This window comes from Cavia porcellus, unplaced genomic scaffold, assembly GCF_034190915.1.
Source record: "Cavia porcellus strain 051 isolate PalLab524CR breed Dunkin Hartley unplaced genomic scaffold, mCavPor4.1 scaffold_6, whole genome shotgun sequence".
Lineage (NCBI taxonomy): Eukaryota > Metazoa > Chordata > Mammalia > Rodentia > Caviidae > Cavia > Cavia porcellus.
In genome coordinates this window covers 100,617,152-100,637,175 of record NW_026947489.1, presented here as the reverse complement: position 1 = coordinate 100,637,175, position 20,024 = coordinate 100,617,152, and the positions used below count along the sequence as shown (strand labels likewise).

The following is a 20,024-nucleotide window of genomic DNA, read 5'->3' as shown; positions in this document are numbered from 1 at the left end:
TACAGATATTCCAAATCTGGAAAAATTCAAACTCAAGACCTTGTGCTTGCCACACAGGTGTAGTACTGCTGAGCTATATTCCCGGCCCTAAAACTTTTGAATTATTTCTGGAATTCCTCATTAAAAAAAATTTCAAACCGCCACGCATGGTGGTAGAGGCCTGTAATCCCAGCATTCAGGAGGCTAAGGCATGAGGATTGCTGCAAGTTCAAGGCCAACCTGAACTACAATGGCAAGATCCCATCTCAAAAAGACACAAAAAAGTTTCAGATTATAGCTGACTACAGGTAACAACCTATAAAAAGCAAAACAGTAAGTACCGAGAAAATTCTGCAGGAAGTAACTAGCTTAATTTAGCCCACTGTGTTTAAAAGCTATTAAAGCTATCTATTATTTCAATGAGACTTCACATTTCCCTCAAGTCCTCTGAAGGTTTGAAATGCCAAACTAATTGATATACTTGCTTTTTAAATTTCCTTTTTTTTCAAGTTACTAATTCTGAACTATAATAGAGGGCAAAATGCAACATAGTTATGAGTTTGACTGGGTCACATGAAATTATTTTCTATTGTTTTCATTAGTCATCGATATTTTTAAAAATCAAGAGACTGTACATAAAAACACAGAATTCCTATATTCTCTTGAGACAGCTGAAGACAGGACCCATACATGCATGCAGAATTAACCAGGTGGGCCTAATACTGAAATCCTTCTTAGATAGAAGCATAAACAAATGTGTTTCACATTTTCATTATTTGCCTACTACTTGAAAGCATGTGAGTTTGTTACTCATAACCTATTTCTTTATAAGGTGCACATCAGTAAGTCACCTAAATTTAAAAAATCACAAAGTAGACCACAATGTCATAGTTAATAATTAAAATTTTTCATAACACTTAAAAGAAAAGGATGGGACAATAAAATTATGACTCATGGAAGCACAACACAGAGACGGTAAAAAGCTCATCTGAAAGCTCTTTTGGGAGAAAATAGAGTAAGAATATAAAAGGCACAGTTGACACACCAAAAAGCTTTTGGTGTTTTTACTTTATGCATAACACGAGGTCACCAACTCTCAGAAATGTTAGGAAAATGTATGAAACCCACGGACGCCTTCAAAAACAACTATCCTCACACAAAGTCACGAGTCTTATACACAATCAATAGTTTCCAAGTATTTTCTACTGATTCCCGCATTTACATTTACTGTAGTCCTTGGTTTTAAAGTTCGAACTTAAGTCTTAGATGAGTTCTCCAAAAACTTTTGGCCCTTGTGACTGCATCCCAATTTCTATAGTTTCTTTCATTTAAAATTTATCTTTAAAAGTTTTGATCATATTTGTGTAGCAAGAGTTGGTGAAAATAGGAAGCAAGGAAGGGTGGAAGGAACCCAGTTATTCAAATAAATCAATGTACTGTGCTGTCTCCTTCAGACTGTTAGTTTAAAAAGCATGACAACTCTTAAACATACCTTTAAAATAATTTCACTTGCTAAGGGCACAAAGTGACAGGTGAAAACTCTTAAGCGTATCTAAAGTGGCGGCTTTGCATCATAGACTTAAATACTAAGGAGAAAAAGAGAAGTAGGAAATCTGTTAGGCCTGGAGCTGATCATATTGGCCGTAACTAACAAATTATTAAACGAGTTCTGTCCCCCAACCCCTTTTCCAAAAATGAGGAGGCGTTAGGGGATTTTCATCTGAAGAAAGAAACCAGAACCTTCTCTGTTCAAGTTTGAAGAAGACAAAGCTTTTACCACAGGTGATTCTGCAGTAGCATAAAGCCACGCAGCGCATTACCGGAATTTCACTCCTCTACCCACCACTCTGTCCCCTAAATGGGAGGCTACCCACCATCCTATTGTGATGCGCCCTCCCCGGGCTGTCGCGGCATCCGCCCTAGGTGACAGGCAAGGGGCGGGGCACCGAGTGACTGCCATGGAAAGGAGGGATGAGGAGATCCCCTTCATCCCCGGGGAGAGGCCACCGCAGTCCCAGCCCAGCAGCAGCAGCCCCCACACCCAAATCCCATCTCCGCCTCTCCGACAAGGCTCCTGGGCTCCGAAGCCCAGAACTGCCCCGTGTACCCCGGCCACGTCCCGTCGCCGAGAAGGAGCGACGGCCGCCCGGCTCGCGATCCCGGATTCGCCCTCCGCCCCTTCCCCCGATGCCCCAGCCAAGCCCAGCCTCCCACGGAGCTCCATGGTCCCGTCCATTCACCTTCGTTACCTGTGTATCCCCTTAAGTGTCCACAGAGAGCCAAAGCGAAAGCCGAGGCGAGCGCCGCCTCCGCTTCCTCTTCAACCGGATCCCACTAAAGGCAGCTGTGGAGGCGGCCACTCCGGCTGCCGAGACGCCTACCAGAGCCGCCCGGGCAGGTCGCAGGCCGGCGCCGCAACCTCTTCTCGCGAGAGCTCACAAGCTAAAGAGGCAAGGCTCGCCGTGTTCTCGCGAGAACGCTGACTCTCCGCCCACAGTGGGCGGGGCGCCGAGTGCGGAGTCAGTTGTGGGAACTGCGGGTAGCGGGTGGTCGCTCACGCCGAGGCTGGCGGGGGTGAGGAGAAGGGTTCCAGAGACCCATCCTCTGGTACGTCAGCTCGAGATCTGAGATGAGCGGTTACCCCTAAACCTACCAGTTGCATGTTTTCCCCTTGACTTCTTGTCACCGTTAGAAAAAATGAACAGCGTATCCAGTCCCATTTAGAAAAACAATCCTTAAGATTTCAAGTTTGTTTAAGGGAAGTGTTTCCCGCCGTAGAACAAACGTCAGAATCGCGCCTGCCGTGTCGGGGAGCCTGCGTGGACCGACAGGATTGATAACAGGCAGCCGTCGCTAAGGGCACCCCTCTCCTTCCCCAGCGTCTGCCGCTGCTTACTTTCAAAAACTCGTTTGGCGGGAAAAAGAGCACCGGCTGAAACTGCTGCCACCTGTGGAAGACGGAAGGAGACCTGAGCGCAGGCATTGCTGAGCCTATCGTGCGCCAAATACTCGACTGTAAAAAGATGAGTAAGTCTCAACCCGAGAAACTCATGTACCCTGGGAGTAAGAGGCACAGTAAACCGGATAATCTCATTAGGCTGAGCTCCCTAGTGAGCTCTTGGAGCTGAGGACTTCGTGATGAGAAATCCTCCATCAGGCAATGACTACAGAGCTGAATCTTGAGGATGAGTAAGAGTTCCCCAGTTGAGACAAGGGTAGGAAGGACATTGCAAAGAGGAAGAGGATCTGGTTTCAGTAAATTGCTAGAAAACATTTTGCGGGGGGAAAAAATGTCGAAAATCCGCAAATCACTGGTTACTTCGGAAGAGAAAATCCTTTGACTCACACATGTTTTAGCCAAAGTGCTTTTCAAGCCAATGTTTATACTAAGGAAATGAGCAGTTGAGGTGGGCAATCGTAGGATAAGGAACATCCTTTTCCTCCTCAAAGGCTACAGACGTCAAAAACCAAGAGAAAACAAAGGTTAATGCTATAGTGTGTACCAAGTTGTTATTATGGCCAACGTTTTGCTAAATTGGAAATTGTGAATAATCTGTTACAATGCGTAAGTAAAAATAATAATTTAATAGAAATTTTGCAGACAGTTCCAAGAAAATATTCAAGCAAAAGCAATGAAAACCTCATCTATTTTATTTACCAAGTTTTCTCCTGTAAGCTCTGTTCAAAGGAAGTAATGCTGTACTACCAATTAGAGTTAACTCTACCAAAAAAAGAGTCATTTTCTTATTACATCAAAACAGAAGCTGCAATTTTCTAAGGAAGCCAGCAGTATTTCATTAGCGCTTCCACCAGCATCCTTCTAGACACATTCATATCGTTACACATATTCATGTATACCGCGATATTATGTCTTACCCTACTCGCCCTACAAGTAAACAAAGAATTTAATGAATTGAAGAACAATAACAAAAAAAAAGTCATTCTAATCCTGTGTGAGCCAATCAGGTAGTTGGTTTAGATAACTCACAAAGTTCTAGTACAAATTCCAGGATTTTGCAAGGAACAGAAGAATCATAACCATGAAGGATTTCAAGTGAAATATAGAAACTTTATTCCATGCTCTGTTCAAAACATCTTACCCTACTTTAGATGAGGCCTGGAGCTCATTTTGCACTGTTAGGAAAGAAGAAAGAAAATCTAATAAAGTTTCCACTGTCTTTTGCTTAAAAATAAAATTAACCGTTCAAATATTAAATTGGTAACAAGTATACATAATATAGTAAGGAATGTCCTTGAGTCAATCATCACAGTTACTTAGCATAGTAATTTATAAATGCTAACTGCATGAAGTAGGGTTCAAGCCCTTAATGAAAACTTTTCTCCCAAAATAGCAATGTGCACACTAAACAAGTCAATACAGTAATAGAGTATCAGGAAACCCTGGAGTGGACCCCAATTTTCCACAAGGTGTTAACATACACAGCAAAAAAAGAGCAACAGATGAGATAGCAATATAACAGGGATCTGGAATGACCAGTTGTTCTTGGAGAACAAAAGGCCATGGGCAGCCAGAATCTTAGTATTTATTGACTGAAGAAAATGATGGGATTATTGACTGATTTGGGAGTTGGGGGAGGTCTTACCCTAATGAGGATCTTTATGCTGATGAGGGCAGTAGGGAAAAATGGCAAGTTAATAAGAAGTTTGTCTTTTCCCTGAGGTGAAACTTTATTTTATTTTATTTTTTATTTTCAGTCCCCGGGATTGAATTTTCTATCTCACGCTTGCCAAACAGGCGCTTGTGCTACTGAGCTAAATCCCCAACCCCTATTTTTATTACTACTCTGTTCTTAAGGAGCCAGTTTATCTTCAGATGATGTAATCTTGCCCTGGGGCATCACAGCATCATGGACCATTTAAATCTCCACTGAGACCAGAGGCTCGGTGGAATTATGTTTCCCCATACCCTAGCTGGCTCCCATGGCAAGATACTAGACCTTGGACAAGCTCTAATCACAATTTAATTATGAAGTAATTTTCCCCCAAAATTAGATAGAATGGTCCTCAACAATAGAGATACTTCATATTGAAGCAGTGAATAAAGAAATTCCTTTGGATGCATGTATTACAGTTAAGTCAAGATGTTTCAAGACAGATAAAGTAGGATACGGTAGAATAGTTGTGTGGTTAATTGATGATAGATCACGAATCAGGAATCCTATTTAATTTTTAAAACTGAAATCTGGGGCTGGGGTTGTCGTTCAGTGGTAAACTTCTTGCCCAGCCGGTGTTGAGTGAGGCCCTATGTGCAATCCCAGCAGCTCCAGCACATGCAAACTGTAAAATCTGTGCCCTGCCACCTAGTGGCAAAAGTGGAAATTCTCAATTTTACAAAGGGAATTCTGATCCTATTTAACAAAGACTATAATTTTATTATCAAAACCATGTCGAAGAATAATAAGAGAGATACAGACATTACTAATATATGAATTCTACTGATAAAATGACATATATAGCTAAGCAAAAGGAAAATAAGTTGGGTTATAGAAAGAAATAATTACTATGGAGAAGTCAGAAATAAAACAGATTACTTCTCAGATGAGGTTGTTTTCAGTAGTACTGCACTTGTCTAGCACACATGAGGCACTGGGCTCTATCCTCAGCATTCCACAAAGAAATAAATGAATAAGTAAATCTTACTTAATGAAGAGATGAGGAAGGTGAAGAAAAAGAAAAAATTGGATTTAGACATGAGGAAAAAAGGCTTGCTTGATAGATCAGCAAAATGATTGACCTAAGTATCTTGGAGGTACAATGCACAATTAAAATGTGTGAGCAGGAGGCACTATATGAAAAGTAGATTGAAATGGGGACATAAGGGTATGAAATGTTAGATCAAAACTGAAGTGGGTTCATGAACAATATAGGAATCCAAGCAGCCAAACTGATAATGGAATTTTAATAACTGAGCTCAGCAACCACTCACATAGACCTGAGTCCCACTGAGTGGCCCTGAACTGAAAAGTTACAGAGCTTTTAAAACAGAAAACCACAAAAAGACATCCAGTTAGAAACAATTTAGCTAGAATCTTACATTAAGTTTTAGTTGACACCTGTAACCTGCTTCTTTGTTGAGCAGGTTAATTTTTCTCTTGTGGGTGTAGCTCATTTTGCTTTTCTCATGGGACTTGTACCCTGTATAATTTCTCACTCTTCTGGGTCAAATACAGGGCATTGATCAAATGCAGGGCTCAAGATGGCACCAGTTACACCAACCTACACCAAAAACAAGTCTGAAGCTTAACTTGCAATACAGTAAAATTATCCCTGTCCAAAACAAATTTATGAGTTCTTAGCTGTACATAAGATGGAAATCAGAAGTGGACCTTTCTCAAGGCTAAAATAAAAATTTATTACAGGAAAAAAACCCCACAGCTGGTTGCTCCACAAACAGCAGCGCTAGAGAGAAAAGCAAAATTGGCTACTCCATGACAGCCTAGAGGGTGCAGAGAAAGCTACTCCACCAACACAGCAGGCTGCACTGAAGGAGGCATTTTATATTTATGAACTCATCCAGGTTTCCCATGCACCCAGTTTCTTTATCTCAGGGAGTGCATCAGCTTGATCTTTTAATTAACCTTTCACTGCTTTTCTTCATCACCACAAATTGCAGCTACCTGTTTGTTTTCAATCAGATAACTTCTTCAAAAACATGTTATATCTCTGCCTCAGTTATCCACTGAGGTTACAGAATCAAACTGCCTTCATTCAAACCTCTCTTTAGTTTGCTATTGGGCCTTGGGCAAGTGACTTAATCTGTTGAAAAATCCTGTTAGGTCCCACCTCAAAATCTCAAAACTTCCACAGTTTTTACTAGCTATTTTTGTAAAATTTACATAGAAATACAAAAGACCTACTATAGACAAAAAAATTATGAAAGTATCAAAGTTGGGTAATTTATACTCCAGGATTTCAAGACTTACTACAGTACGCCAAGAATCAAGATGTAGTGTGCTAATAGCATCCAGCTAAGCATTATAGATCAGGGAAATTGACTGGAGTCCATCCATCAATAAACCCTTACATATATGGTCAATTAATTTTCAGCAAATGTGCCAAGATGATTATACAATGAAAGATAGTCTTTTCAAAAGAATAATGCTTGATGTCAAGACTGTTAGATAGACAGATGAAATGAAAATAAAAAGGGAGAGATGGAAGAAAGGAGCAAGGAAGGAAGCATGGGAGGGAGCTAGAGGGAGGAAAAAAAGAAAGACTTAAATCTTTACTGCACATGGTCTACACAAAAATTAACCCAAAAGATGGTAGAACTAGATTTAAAAAAAACTAAAACCATAAATTTACTAAAAAATTAGAGAAATCTTCATGACTTTGAATTACACAAAATTCTTCAGTCTTAGGATATAGGAAAACTAAATTCCTGATCCGCTACTTGTCTGGTACGAGTTTGTGTTCTCTAAAATCAAAGAATGAATTTTAGAAACAGCAGAGGCTAAGAGCAGAAATACTTATGGAGAGAAAGAAAGCTTCTGTCTGAGAGAGAGACAAGAAGGGGTTCCGAGTGGGTTGCCAAAGATTCTGTCTTTTCTAGGGATTTTTATAGAATAGAAGCATGAGGTGAGGTGGGTCTAAAGTGGGGAAAACTGGGAACTCGCAAGGCGGCGGGGCGCGAGGTGGGACAGAACTATGGTCAACCAATAAGTTTAATTTTGTTCAGGTAAAATTGATCAAATCAGGCTGGGAATTTAGCTCAGTGGCATAGGCAAGCACAGGGTCATGAGTTCAATTCCAGGCACCAAAAAAAAAAAAAAAAACAACAAATCAGGGACAAATGGGGAAGTGAGTCATGTAGCAAATGAGCATTCTTACTGATAGTGACTCTTTCAGTACAGGGTTAGGATGATCACTTCCGGCTTCTTAAGGTGATCCATACCTAATCGCTAAGTTTATACTTAAGGGTGTTTTGTTTTGCTCTCTGTCTTGAGATCTGGCCCATAGCAAGAGGTGTGTGTCTCCTCCAAGGTCACATTTGGTCCTCTGTATCAGTTTCTTCCAGGGCCTAGCCCTGTCTGACTGCCTATAATATTCCTAACTAGCTCAGCTGCCTGAAACACTTACACCAAAAGTACAAGCTATAAAATAAAAATATTGATTAAATTAAGTTTTATTAAAATCAATACTCTTGAGTGAGGTGTAGTGGAACATGTTCTAATCTCATCTCTTGGTCTCCTTCCACCAAGAGATGAGATCTTGGGTTTGAGGGCAGCTTTGACTGTATAACAAAACCAAAGAAAAAAGATTAAAAGCCTTTGAGCGTAAAAAGACACCATGAAGAAAATGAAAAGGCAAACTACACATAAAATGCTTGAAAATGTATGTAAGATGTATCAATATGATATAAAAACTCATAACTCAATAAGACAAAATCCAATTAAAAATGGCAAAAGATGCATGTACGTAAAGACATTCTAATTAGCAACTAAAAAGGTGCTCAACAGCATTATTAAGTAAACATTAAGTCTTGATTAGTTAGTACTATGCATTCACTAGGATGGCTGTGATCAAAAATGAACAATGACAAGTGAGAAGGAAGGTCGGGAAAATTTAGAACCCGTACACTGCTCTTTTGAACTTAAAACATTTTAGCCATTTTGGAAAACAGCTTGATGGTGATAAGATTATATCCAAAAGGTGAGAAGTATAAAACAAAAGAGACCTTTATTCTGAGAACACAGAGAGAAAAAACCAAAACCCCCGACTGCTGGAGTCCAGCTTTCTCTCTGGCCAACACGTGGCGTGGGGGTATGTAAGTAGCCTCAGTTTGGGGTGGAACCTAAAGGGGCCTCAGGGATGCAGGGGTAGCCCATTGGTCTTTGGCACCATAGGTAAATTCCTAGGGGGCGGGGAAGATGGAGTCACAGGTAAATTCCTAGGGGTGGGGGAGCTAGGAGCTCCTTGGTTCCGCCTCTAAGGCTTCACTGACTACAGTGTCCTGTCTGGGCCAAAACTCTCTCAGATGGGTTTTTTTAAAATTAAATGAAAGCTTGTCAGAAGATGTCACTTCAAAATGTGTCGCATAGTACAAGGATTTTTTTTTTTTAGCTAAAGACATTTGAAAATGAATAAATGGAGAAGCAGCTTTCTCCAAACTTCTGTCATAAGCCTAAACAGAATCTCAAGTAGAAAGGAAAAAAAGGCAACAATTCAGTCACCCCAAGTTCTCTCCTTTGGAGTCTCATCAACCAGGGAAACATTACTCCTATCGCAGGAGAGGAACAGCACCCAGGTATTGTCACAGACCAGTGTATCTCCCATCTACTCTCTTCAGGTCCCATTTATGTTTTCTAAAAATCATTTGCTCTTCCGTAAACAATAGGAAATACTTAACAATTATCTAATTACTTTCCACTAGCGTTTTTCTCATAAAGGCCCCTTTGCCTTGTAATTACACCACACTGGGAACCAAGCTTCCAAAACGTGATCTGTTGGGGAACAAGCTACATACAAACCATAGCAATGAATCATTTACAAAAAAAAAAATCGGTACCAAAAGACAAACAGCATAATGTAAGAAAATTGGATAGGTATTATACAGAAGAAGAAGAAGAAGAAGAATGGCTGATATATGGAAAGATCTGGTAAATATGAATTACCTAAAAAGTGAAATTAAAAGAACAGATCAGTATCCCTCAGATCAGCAAAATCTTAAAAGTCTGATAATCCTAGATATTGGAAAAATGTGAACCAAGGAACTTTAATACACTGCTGGGGGCAGGAGTTATAAACTGCTATAACCACTTTGGAAAAATAAACTGGTATCTCCTAGCAAATATGAACATCTGATTCAGCGATTTTTATTCCTAGGTTTCTATCCAAAAAAACCCCCCAAAAACATGATTACCAGTATACGAGGCATGTGAAGGAATGTGCATTGGCAGAAATATCCAGAAATTGAGAAAAAATTCCAAATATCCATCAAGAATAAATGTGTAAATAAACTGAAGTATACCAATACTGTATAATAAAACAATACAATGGAAATATGTAAGTGCACTGACATGCATCAACAATGATGAACTTCAAAATGTTAAGTGAAAAATGTGGAAACTGCAACATAAAATTTGCATTTTTTCCCAACACATGCAATTTTTACTTACATACACATACATGTACATACACGCACGTGAGCGCATACACACACACACAGAGTTTAGAAATTGTAGCTAAGATAATTGGTTTGCTACCCAAAACTTGTGCTTTCTTAGTGCAAAGTAATCCTGGGAGGTACCTACCCAGCTAGTCATATGTCCAAGTGCTCCCAACCTCCACACACAAATACATTTACATGACAATATTGTAGTCAATAGAATGTAAACACATGGCATCAACTTTCCCAGACCTCCAACATAAAAATTTCACATAATTATGACAATGCTGTTAGTTAATAAAGAATACGTAAGATCTTTCCACACAAAATTTAACCTAAGAAGCATAAAATAAATGAGGTTCTTTGTTATGCTGATGAACCAGATTATATAATAGAGATGACAATTCATCCTAAAACTGATATACAATTTTAATATACTCCCAATAAAAATGTTTTAAACATTACTACGGATTATACTCTGGTGTTCTCTACATTGGATCTCATCCTCAGCCCTTTATACCATTTTTTTAAAAATTTTGATTCAGGGTCTCACTAAATTGCCTAGTAGGACTCAAATTTGCACTCCTTCTTGCTTCAGCCTCCCCGAGTACTGGGATTAATTGTGTGTGCCACTGTACCTGGCAAACTGAGTATTTTATAGATGTTATCGATTAAAAACTGCTAGTCAACTTAATAACCAGCTGAATTAAATCAGCATGGCCCACCTGAGGAAAGTTGCCAGCATAAAAAGAGATGTAGAGAGGAAGAGTGGGACATTGTGGGTTCTCCTAAGTGTCATTGTTTGGAGCTGTTCATTCTCCTGGAGGAGCTTGTCGTGGCTAGCTTCCCCGAAATGAATTTGGGCCATTCTCATCAGAGAAGCTCGGGACCTTGTCGCTGAGGATGACTGCGGTTCACTTTAGAGGAGCTCTGGTCCTTACCTTGAGCATTGCTTCCTGGCTCCAAAGGGGGAAATGTGCACTGTTTAATCTACAGGAGAAGCTGTTATGCTGGGTCTTTATATGTACTCGACTGTTATCATTGGAAGAGCTTGGCACCTCATCGTCACCGAAGATAGCCGTGGTACTTTTCAGGGCAGCCCTGGTCCTTATTTTGAGCATCACTTCTTGATTCCAGTGTAGAACCCTCAACCTACTGGCAGAGATCCCTCATCCCAGTGGCATAGACTTTCTAGCTTCCACCACTGACCTTTGGGCCTTCTCAGTGCAGATCCATAAAATAGACCTGCATGAGTCTGAGTGGGGTCTATGCCTCCAGGTGGACTCAGGGAAGGCACGGTCATGGGTTCTAGGTCTTCAGCTGGACTCACGTAGGGCATTACTGTAGGATCCAGGTCCTCAGCTGATTTTGTAGGTCTTTAATATTATAAACCGATTTCCTGCACTTTCTTGTATTTAACTCTGGGTGACCATCATAAAAAAATATTATAAATTCTGTGTCCTATATGTAATTATTCTCCTTGCAACCCCTGACTGCAACAATTGAGAATTCACCAAATGCATAAAACTAATGAGGTAGTAGAAAGGAATATAAAGAAGGATTTGTGCATCTTGTACTATTTATGTTACAGGAACAGACAAATAGTAGAACAAAATACACAATTAGAGCTAAAAAAAAATAGGTAAAATTACTGGAGACATCAGCAAGAGGCAGAAGAAGTTGCAGGGTTCATACCTCAAAGAAATATTGATTTAACTTTGATATATAGAGCAAATACCTGTGTGAGAAGACTAGAATCCAGTGAAAAAGTAATACTACATTACAGGAAATGAAAAACTGAGGTAGAGTAGCCTACAACAGGTAAGCTATCTGAAATAACCTAGTGCTCCCAGACTGAAAATATGTGACTGTACTGAGTATTCTGGAAACTTCTAGATGTTATGTATCGATACACAACAAATCACAAAAACTATAAAGTAATGACACAAAGTGATAACTATTTTTAGCTTTATCATTCCCTTTTAGGACTGTTATCATACCACCCTGTATTATTGACCAAAACATCTTAATATGGTACATTGTATTTAGATTCCTATTTCACATTCTGCGAACACAACTTCTAACTCATCTGTCTCAGGCCATTTGGAAAGGAAGAGGCAGGGTGGCCCTCATGTCTTGTCCCACTGACATCTCTGGGATCCACAGGATCCAGAACAACTTGGCCTGGAAGCTGAGAGCTAAATTTAATGTGGTAATACCTATGCTGATCATGTGCTGTTGGATGCTGAGGTTCCATGCAAATACGACTCAGACAATGCATTTTGCACATTCTCTAATGACCTGCAGAGTGTCAGATGTGACTACCTCCAGATGAGAAGCCCAGAGAATGCCAGGCAGTCATCTTTGCTTCTTACATTCTGAGACCCTCCTGGTCACCTGTAGCTGCCTCTACAAAAAGGGGACAAGGGAATGGAGGATGCTGGAGTGTCCTGAAGTCCCAATCGCTTTGCAAGATGAGGCTGGAGGATCACTTGAGCACAAGAGTTTAAAGGCAGCTCGGGCAACAGAGAGGACTCCATTTCTTAAAAACAAAACCAAATGACGATAACACAAAGGTGAAAGAGGCAAGAGCAGCAGAATAGTCTCCATGCTTTTGCATTTTTAAAATTTTTATTTTAAGGAGAAAAAAAACAAGCAAAATACAACAAAGTCGATCAAAACAAACCAGTATAAGTGACACAGGACTTCAAAACAATAGGAAATCAACAATGATTACCATAATGCTTCTTGTTGCCTTTAAAATAGCTGCCCATATCTTTAGACACAATAAAAATCAAACAAAACAGAATAGAACCAGTAAAAACAAAACAATGAATACAATAAAGGATTTTTAAAACAAGGTAAGAGTAAATCCAAAATGGCTACCATAATGTATCTTATCTTTGAAATAGCTGCCCATGCCATAGGTATAACAAAGTCAAACAAAACAAAATAGAACAAAATCCAACCCAACAAAACAATGAAAATGATACAGGACTTCATGATGGTAGAGAATTAACAATGGCTATCACCTTCAGAAGGAGATTCCCCATTGATACCACATTACATATTGTTATCATCTGAATACATGACCAGATTACCAGCTTTAGACCTAAAAAGTCAGTGAAACACTAAACACTACAAGCATTAAATTGTATTTTACCTCAATAGCTATCATCACAGACTGTGTTTCTCCAGATCAGCCAATTGCTTACAGGAGGTAGGGGGACTGGCTCTTGTTTCCTAGCCCATATTGCTGGAAGGGGCTGGCATCTGGCTGTCCCCACAGTGGCCCGCACATGGTGCCGATTTGCAGGGAGGGCTTGCCTCTTCTATTTTTGCATTTTATTTTCAGGGAATCTGCATGTTGTGATCTTTCTTGGTATCTTTAGATCTGCAGATCTGGGTTTTGAGCCTAAAGGAAGTATGTGAATTTGGTAGCATCAGAGAAACTAGGATGGCTGTGAGGAATTTAGCTTGGTGGCATAAATGCCTGCCTGACAAGCGCATGATCATGAGTTGGATCCTTGGTACCAAAAAGAAAGAAAGAAAGAAAGAAAGAAAGAAAGAAAGAAAGAAAGAAAGAAAGAAAGAAAAGAAAGAAAGATAGAAAGAAAGAAAAGAAAGAAAGAAAGAAAGAAAGAAAGAAAGAAAGAAAGAAAGAAAGAAAGGAAGAAAGAAAGAAAGAAAGAAAGAAAGAAAGGGGAATGGCACTATATGTGAGCTCAAGTTTGGATACAAAGTCAGGATCTTTCTGGACACTAACCTGAAAGCAGTTTTGTTTTCTGACACCTGATGGCTTCCATTTCTGCACCTTTGCATGTGACCACCTTTGAATCTGTCTCCACTCTTCTGACCTGAGATCTCAGGAGAGATTGAGAACATAAGACATATGAAGATCTTCCTGTGCCCAGGATGCTCCACATGCTGCAATTTGACCCAAAAGAAGAGCATATAGGGTTAAACTGCTGAGGCTCATACACTCAAGCTCATCTAACATTACCAGAGGCATACATGGTTGAGAAAACGATGCAACTTATTTATGTAAAAGGAAAATTTAGGATTAAAATTGTAAAAATAAGTGATTGCCTCTAAAACCTAATTCTAAATACAGATCTTTACTTGGGATGAAGTTGAACAAGAAACAAGAGTTATTTCAAGTTTTGTTTTTTTCCTCTTGCATGCTTTCCAGGCATCACCTCTGTAAATTAATGCTTCAGAATTATTTAATAATTTTTTTCTGAAGACATCCTGGGTTGAATTAATAGGTTCAAACCCTGAAGACAAGAGTAGAAAGGCTTCCTAGTTACGTGCTATATGAAGGGGAAGATCAAGAGGCTAGAGAGGCTCAGAGGGACACAGTAGCCATCCACGATTAACTCCAGAGGTGAAGGGAGAGTCAGGGAAGTGTGATTGGTGGGCCCCATGCTGAGACTGATCTTACATGGACTGAAACTTGAGTCAAAGGACACGATAAAGCAATCTGTCAACCCCTACTGAAAATAAAATAAAGTAAATATTTTTTTAACCTGGGAATATAAGATAGGAATTTTTAAAAATGACTCTACAAGGCTACTATGAAGTAATTTATTCGTAGATGGTGTTTGGAACACTGGCTGTCCTTCTCTTAATGGAAAAATAAAGCATATTTTCATAACCAAGTTTATTAGAGAATAAAAATGATTATTGCATTATTTACCATTTTCCAAGTAGTTACTAAGTACAAGACATAAATCAAAAATATTCTTACAAAAAAGAAGCACCTAATAACACAAACTTTCTTTTCAACAAACTAAGGATTAACCTTTTATATAAACGGATCAAATAGCATATGTATACTGAAATATTTTTTAAAACAACAGAATATGTAATTTGATGAAGAATTTGAACTTTCTACTTACTATTTATCTCTTTTCTATTTTGTGCTTCATTTGTCTATGGATATATACTTTCTTTTTTGCCTAAAGAGCAAATGTATTTTTCTCAAAATATTTTATGAAAAAATAAATTTCATAATCAAATAATAATAAATAACTAGTCATTACACTGTGTATCATTATCTTCCAAGTAATTACTCAGAGTGCAAGACATAAACCAAAATGATTATTACAAAAATATTCAAACAGGTAATAGCACAATCTTTTCGACAAACTAAGATAAAATAATAGTATGAACAAAACCAATTAATGTACAGGATGAGATATTTTGAAAGTGATGGAATTTGTAGTTTGGGAAGCCATTTGTACTTCTGAGAAGTGTCTAGTCTTTTGGTTGCCCATATTTTGATTGGGTCTTTTATTTTGGGAGATCTAATTTTTTTGAGTTCTTTTAAATAGTCTTGATGTTAGCCCTCTGTCTAAGGAATGCCACGCAAAAATTTTCCCATTCTGTAGTTTGTCTCTTCATTCAGTTGTTTCTTTTGCTATGCAGAAGCTTTTTAATTTGATATGATCCCATTAATTGATTCTCAGCATTATTTCTTGTGCCATTGGGGTTCTGTTGTTTAGGCCTATAAGTGTTACCTATTTTATGCCAGAAGACTATGTTTCCATTTAAACATTCAGATCTTTAATTCACTTTGATTTTAGTTTAGGACATGGTGAGATATATGAGTCTAGTCCCACTCGTCTATATGTGTATATTCAATTTTCCAAGCATCATTTATTAAAGAGGCTATCTTTCCTCTAGTGTATTTTTTTATCACTTTTGTAAAAGATCAATTAGTTCAATGTGCTTAGGATTGTTTCTGCTACTTCTGTTGTGTTTCATTGACTCAAATGCTTACTTTTGTACAAATGCCATGCTGTTTTAATCACTGTAGCCTAATAGTATAACTTTACATTGGGGATTGTGATGCTATCTGCTTTGTTTTTGTTACCTATGATAGCTTTTGCTATTCTGGGTCTCTTCTAAATCTATATACATTTTAATATTGTCTTCTCCTGCTCTGTGAGAAATGATACTGGTATTTTGATTGGGATTACATAAAATCTGTATATCAGTTTCCAATTACTCTTATATTGGTCCTCTTTGAGTCATCTAGGAGCTGGAGGACCCATTTTTCTTGTTCCCATTGTTTTTACGGTATCTCTCATTAATTGAAAATTGACCCTAGTGCAGTCCAACACTCTTCACACTGGTCACTTCTGTGACCCATAATCTCAATCATGTTTTAGTCTCCTGAGTTTTGCTATGGAACTTTCCGGTAGACTCCCACTCTTTTCCATGCTGGGCATTGTTGTTTTGTGTCTCTTTCTTTTGCTCCAGTAGCTGTTTCTGAGTGTCTTCTTTTGACTCACTGATCATCTGTTTCATTACTGTCATTGTGTGATTAGTTATATGCTCTTTAAATTTGCAAAGCATCTTATAGAACCATTTTACCTCCATTCGTACCCTTTCAGACTTAGCTACTGTGTAGCTTATGATTTCTGTCCCTTCAATGCCCTAGGTACCACTTTTCAGGGGGAGTTGGAAATTTTTGGATACATTTTGTTGCCTTGTCTTTTCCAATTTAGTTTGTTTGTTGGTGTGTGCTGGGGTTTGCAACTTCTTCAGCCCCATTCTTTGAGTACAGCCTTAATGTTGTTTATGACCGGTAAGCATCCGGGTAGTGATATAGAGAGAAAACTGAATGCTGGCCACTACTATGCTACCTGGTCTATGGTAGTAAACTCAGTGACAGCAATGGCACTGTAGGGAGTGGCTCAGAATGACTGCTGCTGCCCTGCCCCTCCCACCTGAGGGCATTTTGTGTGTCAGCCTACATTTCCCATGATCCTCCCCTTGCCTACAGCACGCATGACGTGAGCAACTTCCTGCTTCAGCCTACATCTCCCATAATCCTCTCCTGCTTACGTCATATATCCGGATGTGACGATGACCTATCAGATAACACTCCATGCCCTCTTCCTGCCCCATTGGCCTGCCTCCACCCTATATAAGTTGTAGCCATTTTAAGAATAAACAAGACTTGAATGGAATCCTGCCTTGTCTCTATCTCTCTTTTCTCTTGCCCAGCCCTCCATCTCCGTCCCCTCTCCAGGCGAGGCCCACAGACCGATCCACAGGATGGATCATGGCACTCTATATCAACTGATACTGACAAACCCTAGGAACCACTCATCAATAGCCTTTTGCCAAAACAAAAAAAAGAGCACTTTAATTTTAGTGAAGACATTTAGGCTCCCCCTGATATTGATCAATTAATTTGATCACTGATTTCTGCCGGATGTTGGCATCAGTGCCAGAGTTCAGACATAACACTAGACTTGTTTTCTTTCTTCAGTATGGTCTCTCTGACAAATACTTCCATCAAGCTCGGCCTCCTACAACAGAATACAGGCCCTGTTATCTTCCTTGTCTGAGTCTGGACTCACAGAGGATCCCTGGATATTTCTATTTAACTCTCACCTCTCCAAGCCCATCTCCCAAGAATGTCTCTCACTAGGTCTCTGTGGAAGGGTGTTACTTTCATCCTGAAGCAAAATTCTCTTCCTGGGCATTGATCTCTTCTTCCATCAGTTTTGTCTGTTGTCAATTCTGTTGCTCTGTAATGTGGAGAATCCAGGAAGTGGAGGGAGGGCATTTGGCTCCAGGGATCCTTCTCATACCAGTTGTAGGCCCAGTCGGTGGTGGCATTGGTTGAGGGAGAGGCACACAATTCTTAGGCCTTCCTGAGAACCTCAGGAGCCCTGCATGGTGCTCCTTGTAAAGCGAAAACTAATAAATAAAATCTGACAATAACAATTTGTCAGACACAAAATTGGTCATTTCCGGAATTAAAACCTGAGGCCAATGTGGTGATGCGTATCTGTAATCCCAGCATTCAGGAGGCTGAAGCAGGAGGATTACCAAGAGTTTGATGCCAGCCTAGACTATGTAGTGAGTTCAAGGCCAAACAGAACTACATAGTGAGAAGGTAAAGAATGAATATCAATACCTGAAAGTAGACATATAGGAGATGTAAGAACTAACTCTGTGACCAGAGTCAGGAAAAGACCAAGGGGCAAATAATAAGTGTGATGTATTTGGGTACATCAAAATTAATCATAGGAGAAGCATGGGTGGTGTGTGCCTCTAGTCCTAGCACTTCGAAGGCTGAAGCCAGGGGATCATTTAAACCCAGGAGTCTGCAGCCAGCATGGACAACAAAATGAGACTGCCTCAAAGAAAAAAAGTTAAATCATAAGAACAGTTAAAACTTTCTGGGACACTAGAATAAAAATATTCATAACACTTGCAACCAAAGAAGAAACTTGTTAATGCAAGGAATACAAAAAGCTCAAATTCACTGGGTGTGGTGGTTTATGCCTGTAATCCCAGCACTCAGGAGGCTAAGGCAGGATTGCTTCAAATTTGAGGCCAGCGGGGGCTACAAAGGGAGTTCAAGGCCAGTGAGCAAAGGGAGATCCTGTCTCAAAAAGACAGACAGAGACAGACAGACAGACAGACAGACAGACACACACACACACACACACACACACACACACACACACAAATCCCACCAAACAAATAAACAGTGCAAAGTCAACAGGGCTTGGAAACCAATAGAAACATTGACAAAGGCTAAAAATAAGTAATTCAGCGATAAACAAGCCATATGGGTAATATGTAAAGCAAAATGCAAGTCCACCAGTCTTCAGAGATATGCAAATTAAAACAATGAACTACCTGACACCAATATGGTGGCACTTTTTATAGAGACATGATTTCACACTGGAGGTGGAAATAATGGACAGGAATATTTTACTTTGCTGGTATGAACATAGCCTCCTCTTCTGCTTCACAGGCAATCTTATAAAACTTGGTCATGGCTGAGGGTTCCTCCCATGAGTAAGCATTCAAAATAAATTTTCACAAAACTCCATAAGGGATCTGTACCAGAAGGCTCACTGTGGCATTTGTGCTACCAGAAAATTGGAGTAACACATCCATGTCACCCTCCCTTGCACACTTCTCTGTAACGTAAGCTAAAGAGCTAATCACAAGCTTTTCAAACACCTCGGCAGCAGAGCTTTTAAAGATTTAGACTCAGCCAATCCTACACACTCCTGGGGAGGCAGAAGTGACACTCTTCTGCCACTGCTGCTTTCCCAGTGGCAGTGCCATTGTAGAGAAGGTGGGTATCGCCGTGTCGTTATCAGAGAGAACCATGAGTCGTTGGCTGGACACCAGGAGGCTGAATGGTGGACATCTGTCTGTGCTAGGCTGGGTGGTAGCCTGGCTGGGGTGTTACTAGGGCAGCTGCTTCCTGACCGGGGTGGTCTTGTTAGGTAACTACTGAGAAGGAGAGAGATCAAGTCCCTCACATATGAGGGTCTCCTTCAAGCTGCCACCTGGAGCCTACTTCCTTCAGCATTCTCAGTGACTCAGAGACATACCCCTTTCTGCTGAAACTAGCTTCAGTTCTCTGAGTTGAAACCAAAGCCTGATGGATTTTACCAGGAGGGCGGACATTTGTTCAGTCATCTCTTCCACTTTTTGCAGACTCAATTTACCATCAAAGTCCCATTTTCAATCAGGCAGATCCATTTCCTCCTCTCTGTGTCTCACAGGCTTGGTCACATGTAGTGAATTCTTTGTCTACCTCTGTCTTCCTCACTGGGGCATGAAATCTCTGAGGCCAGGCATTGACTTTTACTTATTGGAGTTATCCCAGACAGCAGCATCCCAGCCATGTTCCCTCCCACCTCAGGACCTTTGCAGATGTTGTACCAACCTGCCAGGCAGGCTGTCTACTCCTTTTCATCCCTTTAACTCATTGCTGTGATTCAGGAAGAGCATCTTGATGATGATTTGCACTCTTCCATATAATGGCCACTAACCACTTGTAGCTGTTTAAATTTATATTAAATGGAGGCATAAAATTAATTGCCAATTCCACTGGCCACATTTTAGATAAACACATGTGTATCCT

At 39.9% G+C, this 20,024-nt stretch overlaps 1 protein-coding gene across 7 annotated transcripts in view; it reads right to left on the bottom strand.

The window, feature by feature from the left end:
* Nucleotides 1–2,391, bottom strand: part of Btbd10 (BTB domain containing 10) — a 65,739-nt gene extending 63,348 nt beyond the window's left edge. For 2 of the 7 annotated variants that reach the window (XM_063251877.1, XM_063251880.1), the window contains exons 1-2: nt 2,229–2,391; nt 1,472–1,565 (exon numbers count right to left, since the gene is read on the bottom strand). The gene's annotated coding sequence lies outside the window, so the exon portion shown is untranslated. Of the gene's footprint in view, nt 1–1,471; nt 1,566–2,219 lie in introns of all 7 variants that reach the window. The other 5 variants (XM_063251878.1, XM_063251883.1, XM_023563271.2 and 2 more) reach the window with 3 other exon arrangements.
* Nucleotides 2,392–20,024: the final 17,633 nt, after the last annotated feature.